Source organism: Branchiostoma lanceolatum, chromosome 12 (assembly GCF_035083965.1).
Source record: "Branchiostoma lanceolatum isolate klBraLanc5 chromosome 12, klBraLanc5.hap2, whole genome shotgun sequence".
NCBI lineage: Eukaryota > Metazoa > Chordata > Leptocardii > Amphioxiformes > Branchiostomatidae > Branchiostoma > Branchiostoma lanceolatum.
In genome coordinates this window covers 14814266-14822603 of record NC_089733.1, presented here as the reverse complement: position 1 = coordinate 14822603, position 8338 = coordinate 14814266, and the positions used below count along the sequence as shown (strand labels likewise).

At 41.7% G+C, this 8338-nt stretch overlaps 1 long non-coding RNA gene across 1 annotated transcript; it reads left to right on the top strand.

Moving 5' to 3' along the window:
* The first annotated feature begins 4171 nt into the window (after positions 1 to 4171).
* LOC136446337 (uncharacterized) lies at positions 4172 to 6913 on the top strand. Its single transcript, XR_010757560.1, has 4 exons — positions 4172 to 4472; positions 5118 to 5214; positions 5598 to 5679; positions 6490 to 6913. It is a non-coding gene; the product is annotated as an uncharacterized lncRNA (long non-coding RNA).
* The last annotated feature ends 1425 nt before the right edge of the window (positions 6914 to 8338 follow it).

Here is an 8338-nt window from a genome sequence, read left to right as displayed (position 1 = left end):
CTCTTTGGCTCCCGTGGCATTTCTAGCGAATAGTGTAGCCTCAAGCGAAACACAGCACAGACGTAAGGGAGAGTGAGTGAGTGAGTGAGTGAGTGAGTGAGTGAGTGAGTGAGTGAGTGAGCGAGCGAGCGAGCGAGCTCAAGCGAAACTCAAGTACAGGAGCGACTGAAGCGGAGTGAGTAAGTGAATGAATGAGTGTAGGTTCTTAGGACATTGGGACGCAGAGAGGAGAAATCACCCATATCTATTGCCAAGCCTTTTTCCATACACGTACTAAAATTCCCTGGTCAACGCATGGTTCGAACAAATTATGTAAACGTTAGCGTTTGATCAAACCGAAAATGGAAACCTATATCTCGCACCTCGGCACTTTGGAACACATCTATCTAAATGAGAAAAATGTAAAAATTAAGAGTCTTTAAAAATTGTCGCTTGAGTAACATAGTTGTAATAGAGTCGTAAAGGACGCATATCTGGAAATCTGAAGTGAAAGAGTAAGTTAAAAATCAGCAGTAAAAGTAACCAAGTGAAAGTTCTCAATTAGTTACCTGCGTTGTATAATCCGAAACCGTTGAATTCCAGTCTGGTCACAAATCATAGGCGGGTTTAGAAGTTAGGCCTGGATTTAATCCCCAAGTAGATGTTTGGGGGCCTAGGCGGAGATGGTTACATCTGTCAGATTACCCCGCGTTCTGGGACTGCCTCCGGATCCAATCGCGTCCAGCCACAAAGATGATGTGTGAAGATGACAAGACCGAGTGGATCACTGTAGCCTGATTTCAATCAAGCCTCCTGTAACCGCTCGCCGCCTAGGAGGAGGGGGACAGCCCGTGGGGAGGGGACAGAAACCCCCGGACAGCTGGAGTTTGCTTTATACAGACTAGGATCGCTGGTCCTCCAGCATTGTCCAGGGAATGTCTTAAGTATCACTGACCGTAATGGTAGAAATAACCTGGCATCCGGTCTGCCGTGGATTGGCCGGGCTTTATACGGGGCAGAAGGGGACTTTCCACCGCCAAGATAAACTTTGACATCTGGCGGGGCTGTTGTTTTACGCGGTAGGAGTTTGCCGCATGACTCGCACACGTACGTACACGCACAACTTACGTCAGCACGTGTGTCATTAGAAGCCTAGATGCCAGGCTGCTTCCAGGGCCTAAACAGCAAGCCAGCCCGTCAACTCTAAGACCAACATGCACCCAAGGAAATTTTACCACAGACATACCTGAGTTAGCTCAGGGTCTAACTCAGGGTGACTGTGGCAAAATGTAAAAATCTCTATATGCGAACGCCACTATACGGCCAACGATTCTTACAGCCTGCTCTAACGTGTTATCCAATGGCTCTACACACTTTCAATGCAAAATCATGGTTAACGTTACCGCTAAGAAAAATGTAAAAACATCTCTACGGAGAACGCTAGCGAACTTACAATGATTACAAGCTGTTGTCGCATGTATTTCCTACGGCTCCACGCACTTTCAATGCAAAATCAAAGCAATGCAACTAGAAAAATTGTATACTATATATTATAGCAAACACATGTTGCGGGGGTCAAAACTTTAACGTAACGTTCGGCAAAAAGTTGGCAAAGTTCAGATAATATTTATTTTATGTTCACTTGCAACATTTTACAAAGGCGCCGCTCGCTTGGGTCGTTCCATGGTACTACTACTAGTAGTATAGTGGGTACCTTTTTTATTGTTCGATTAACGTTTTAACAATTATGTCAGCGTTTTAGATTTTCTGTCTCCAATTTTATCGTACAAAACTAAAGGCGCATAATACTACTTTCGTCAAGTAGGCGTTATTTATAAAACCGTCTTGCTCTCGTTCGTTGTTGGTTTGTTTGTGTGCAAGGAGCCGACAAGTGCCTTTGATCTAACCGCCTTATGCGCCTATAAATAAGAACAATGAACTCGCGCGGCGGTCCCCTGTTGTCAACATACTACAGGCTGCATTTTGTTTACATCATTATATCCCGTAGAGACTTTCGGGGGCTATTACCATAGCAACACTCAGGCGACACATTTTCACTCCCAGAGAGTACCGTGGGCGTGTCTCACAGCGGACCACCTATAACAGATAATTCGTGCTCTAATGTGTAAATCCAAGGTAAACCACATGGTTCATTTTCATTCAATTAAGACAGTGAAATTGTTGCTTTTACAGTCAGTTAAAAATTGAACTATAACAAACTACATATAGCCCTAATGCTTGTTTGTCAACGCACACGTACAGCATTGACAACAATTCATTTTTTATTTCTCTACACTGTAACGAAACTTGCATGCAATGATGTCCCTAGACCTTGCACCCAGAAATTGCAATATTCTGAAACTGTAATGGAAACTCCGACCCGTGTCACATGCCAGAAATCTAGCCTCCACCAGGCCCTCTTACGGGCGTATGAATAGTAGAATTCGGCAGGAATATCACATCTCGCCCGTTTAGGACGGAGCCTGCAAGTGAAACCCTGGCGTAGTTAGTCTGGTAGAGACTACCAGAAATCAATCTGCCTGTGTTATCTGGATAGTCGACGCGACAAAGTGGCGTCACTTTCCTCCTATCCGCTTTTTGAAAAAAGTCCTGGTAAATGTTAGAGCTACATCGGCTGCCTATGTCATAAAGTTTGCAACATTTTACCAAGGAGGTTAAAGGCGCCGCTCGCTTGGGTCGTTCCGTGGTACTACTAACGGTACTAGTGGGTACCTTTTTTATTGTTCGATTTAGATTTTAAGTTAACAATTATGTCAACATTTAAGATTTTTGTCTCCAATTTCATCGTACAAAAGATAAAGGCGCATGATATTACTCTCGTCAATGAGTTATTGTTCATACATGTAGATCTAAAACCTTCTTGCTCTCGTTGGGTGTTTTTGTGTTTGCAAGGAGCCGACAAGTGCCTCTGATCTAACCGCCTTCCGCGCCTCCAAATAAAAACAATGAACTCGCGTGGCGGTCCCGTGTATGCACGGCTGCATTTTGTTTACATTATTACATCCAGTAGAGACTTTCGGGGGCCGTTACCATAGCAACAGCCGGGTGACACATTTTTCACTGGCAGAGAGTATCGTGGGCGTGTCTCACAGCAGACCACAGGTTTCATGGTGTGAAAGTTTCTTTTTCACGCCGGCCGCGTTCCGCCCCGGGTCCTATAATGGGGGCTCTAATTTCTATTTAAACCTCCTTGGTAAACCACAGGGTTCATTTTTATTCAATGACAAAGGACAGTGAAGTTGTTGCTTTCAGTCAGTTAAACAATCAAACTATAACAAACTACATATATCCCTAATGTTTGTTTATCAACGCACACGTACAGCATTAACAACAATTTTAGTTTAGATCGAAATGGAACCTTACGTATAGCGGACCTACCCTGTATAGCGGAGTACCTCGACTGATTTCTACTATTTTCCCAACGATAGGACGGAGCCTGGTAGAGGCTACTACTGTGGAGATATTCTACATCTGTGGTTTATATACTAGTGCTTTAGTCAGAAATGATTACTAATAGCTGATTTCGTGACGCCAACCATAAATTTGACTTGTTTGCAGAGTAACGGGCAATCCTCATTCACCAGGGGGTTAGCAACTGTAATTAGTTACAGGACTGCATTTCCGGCCCGGCGGGTAGTCTCTACCAGACAAACTACGCCAGGGTTTCACTTGCAGGCTCCGTTACAATGCAATACAATAGCCCTGGATACAATGCAACACAACACAACCCTTTCTTTTGCACGTTCACGACAGGCATGTTCGTGCAGGTCTATCCTCTTGTCCCTTTGATTTCAGCAACTTTAGTCTCCCGTCGACCAAACGTGCGGTGACACGAATGCTCAATCTACCTTCCTTCTACCAAGGCACAACCAAAGAAATAAATATTCAGTGTATAAACAAATGAATACATTTTCCTACACGTATTTGTTCTGGTCGCCAAGGTCTTACGAACACCATGACCACCGCATAAAAATGGTGACACCAGCCACGGTAGTCCCTTCTTAGTCTTCTGTAGTCTCTAACGGGACTGCAGCAGGACTCTACGAGCACTGACCTCCAAGGAAGGGTCGCAGAAGAGCTCTAGGGAGTTCCTTCATAGGCTATATGGATTATGGACTAAGGAGGCGTGAACCATGTATTGCATTCATTGTGCGCACGCCTGTTCCACTGCACCCATTTAGTCATTCGATCGTAGAACGCCCGTTCCGCTAGAACGCCATGCGACCCCTTGCGGTTGGAAATACTACTGCACCAAGCAGCTATTTCGCAATCATCGCACCCTACCTTTGACCCCGCCCTTGCGTGGCAAGGCGAAGTGCTGGTGTGCTCAAGTTTCATAGGCATGATGGCGGCGGTTGTAGAAAACGTTCGCTGTCGAAAATTGTGGAAAAAACGGCTACGTTTTCATCAGAATCGCGTCATTTTTAGTTGGAGAGTCGACTACCATGTTCTTGCAGAACTGGCCGATTCAGGTAAGAATATCTGGCTCGTTTGAGGGCTTTTGAGAGTTTATTGTTGATCTAGATGGAATATAACGTGTAGCCCATGTGCTTTTTACTGTGTCAGTAGTGGTGATTTTTTAAGCAAGGATATTTTCTTCGCTCAGTAGTAATTTTACGAGATAGTGTTTCTATCACAGCGATGACGTCATCACTTGGAAACAGATTTCTGTTGTCTTTATTTTGTGTCGCTCATTTTGGTAACAAAAACGATGCATATTGTAAGAGAAAATACATAATGACAGCTTGTTTCTTACAGTTATGTTGATTTTTATCAAAACAGTCATCAAAATATCATAAGACACTTTTTATGCATATCCACTTTTACATTTCTGAATACATTTGAAACTGTACATGCAAATTTATGATCCAACTAAATTTCATACAGCTACTCTTATCTTTTAACATTAAGTTTCAATAGTGATAGTGTGGTTAAGAAATATCTGCAAACATTGTAAGAGTCAAAGGTGGAAATGTTGTCAGCTATGGTGAGAAGTACTGTTGACAAAGATTATCCTTCAGAATTCCAAACTGTCAACAATATGTCTTCAGACAGAATGATGTAACATGCTAGTCCTACCATTCAGTCATATTCTCCATGTGTTCTCCATGTTCAAGACTGGATGATTGCTGGGACAAGAAGTACCAGGAATGAGAAGAAAGTGACATGACAGGGAAGGCCTTCTTATTCTTCCTTAATCAAGGTATCCTCAAAGTATGTGTATAAGTTATGAATTATTTTCTAACAACATAGTAGAGATACATATATTCCTATTTGAGATGTTTTGGTAAGTTGCTGCATGTATCATTGTCAAATGTGAATGATGGAATTCACAAGGAAGGCCCACTTGTATAGTACAAAACATTAATACTCTTTGATGACCACAGTGTATATTCCTCAGTAAAGATGTTTTGCCCTCACTGTGATTGTGTAAATGTTTATAAACTTCCTGACTTTGAATACAAATTTTATACTATGTAATCTGCAAGAATTTAACAAAGTTTACACCTTTATGGCCTGCATGCAGCATTTGCTCTTCCCATTTGTCAACATTTTGCTTTATTTTCATAATATGATTTATACTCTTACTATACAAGGTCATGACAAAGGAAAGTGTCCAGCCGCAAAACGCTGAAACAGAGGTTCACTAAACTGAAAAAGGAATAAATAGTGATCAAGGTGAGCATATTTATATCTCAAAGCTACCAATATGTCATCTAATCATGGTGTATGTTGGGCAAGAGTTCATTACCTTCAATTAAACAAATATACAAATGCAATTTGCCTCCAAGTTGATCCTTGTAATGCTGCCACTTCAGTACAGAGGGCTTTGTTGGCTTCTGTCAAGTTCTCACAGTCATCCTAATTTAAAAACAGCTTTGAATGTGCAGGGCACTGTGGTAGTGGTGTTGGTATTTACTGGGCATCACTGATTCAGAACTTGATGGCCCAAACTGTATTTGCTGGAATCTTCCCTTGGTGCCATGTAAAATGAAGGAGTTTTGCATGATGTAGATTTCATGCTAGCTCTCATGCTACCTTGAGCAACATGGTTAGTTTTTCTAAGAGTTGAATTTATTTTGCTCTCCTTTCTGACTATCATGGTGAAATGTTATTGTGATATTTTATAGCATAATTATTCTAGTTCTGGTTTGTTACTCAGCAACACTCCTAATCTGGAACAACCCATGCATGGTGACACATGCCATGCAAATTTCTGTGCATATCCTTTTTCATTTGCAGTACTGTAGTTAGTGCCTTATGTTGATGTAGACTCTGATATATTGCATGAGGTTATCATAGACACTATATGTTGCTGATTTTGTCCTTGCCTTTGACTATTCCTTATAATGATTCTCTGTAGGCTGAAACAATGTGTTAAGTAGTCTTAAGTAGTTGTATGGAATAAGCTATATCATATTTGCAGATGCTTTTATTCAAGTATTTAGCATTGTGTATAACTTCCTCCATTTCCTTGCTTGGTTACAGGTTATACTGATGTCTGTGATGACTGCAAAGAGATGTTCTATCAGAATGCTACTGGTTTCCAACTCCACCTCCCTCAGTGTTCATGCCAGGTCCTGTGTGGTGTGATGGATTGGACTTCTCTCTCTAGATGAACTTGTCCATCATCACCACTGCATGCACACCACAGTGCTGCAGTTCAGTTATCCTTAGTACATGGACTTGTCTCTGTGCCTGGTTTACATGCATCTTTATAGCAGATTATTGGTGGCTATTCCACCTAGTAATTCCTCCTAGAATCATGAAATGTCTGATATCAGATTAAAAAGACATTTGCTTTTGTGTTGTAACTTCCTATAACTTAATCAATCTTGCTACTTTGTATCAATTAGTTCACCGGATTTGATCCATGTAGAGACTTGTTTTGAATAAAGGATGCAATGTGTAATTTGTTGCTTGTGATTTGACTTCATATAAAGTTGTAGCAATTGGCCCAAAAACAGACAGCCTAGCATTTGAATTCTAAAAGTGGCAGATAATTTCGGAGGTAAAAATTAAACATTGCTCAAGAAACACTAACTTATGAATTACAATATTAGTATCACTTACTTGGCCTCCAAGCCGCAGTGCATTTGATGATGTTGTTAGATTGGAAGACTTGACTGAGTTTTGAGTTCGATCAAAGGGGTAAGTATTTCGTATTGAAGTGGGCTTGAATTGCCAGGTTGATGATTTATTTCTCTGTTGCTGTTACTGCATTTTGCAGATTGTCTAAATAAATGTCAGTACAATGCTGGTAATTTTATTGTAGCCTGAGTCATGGGAGGGGGGCACTATGTTAACGTAACATTTCTGTGGAAAGCGGGAGGAGAAACTTCTGCTCAACTATTGCAAAACTATTGTTTTACTCCTAGCAAGTTAGAGGCTAATGTATTGAAGCTACAAAATGTGAGGAAAAGGTAATAACGTCACTAGTAGATCGCCGAGGAGATCACTTCCGGGTTCGATCCCTCGCTCGTTACGTATGTTCTGGGCTACGGCACGACCCGTGGAAACATGAACCGATCACGGGTGAACAAAATCCTTGCATTTTAGGAACTCTACTGAAATATGCAAAGGAATACTTCAGCAACAGAAAACACTGAAAATTATCCGGCAAGAAACTCTCAAAGGATATCTGTACTCAAAACTCCCGCCCGCACCGATTTTCTAACCTAACGAAAAAGAACAGAACTGCAAGTAAGCGATCTCGGTATAAAATGTGCTTTTATCAAAGATTCACGCCATAACATACGATGTGTTGTCAAAAATTAAAGATATATAATCTTGGTTAATGATTGAGAGCAGTTTATTTTGCTGTGGCATGATTTATTGTGTTGATTTGACGCGAAAACTGGTGGTATATACATGGTCGTCCGCCGCCGCCATGATGCCTCTTCACGCACTGTCTCAAGGGCCGCGCGGGTCGAACGCGCGGTCCGAACATTCCGTTCGAAACTAAGTGATCGAATTTAAGGCTTGTGGAACAGGCGTGTGCGTGGAGCCGCCAAGTTATGTTTATCGTTCGGTAAAGCCCTCCATGGGGGAGTGATTTTTGTCAAGGTGACGTGAACCATGTATTGTATTAATTGTGCGAGGAGCCGCCAAGTTATATTTATCGTTCTGTAAAGCCCGCCTTGGAGGAGTAATCTCTATTTTCGTAAAGGTGACGTGAACTATGTATTGCATTCATTGTGCGTGGAGCCGCCAAGTTACGTTATGTAAAATCCCTCCATGGAGGAGTAATTTCTATTTTTGTAAAGGTGACGTGAACCATATATACAAATTTTCTTGAGAGTGACAAAAATCATGAGTCTGCATTCATTGTGCGTGG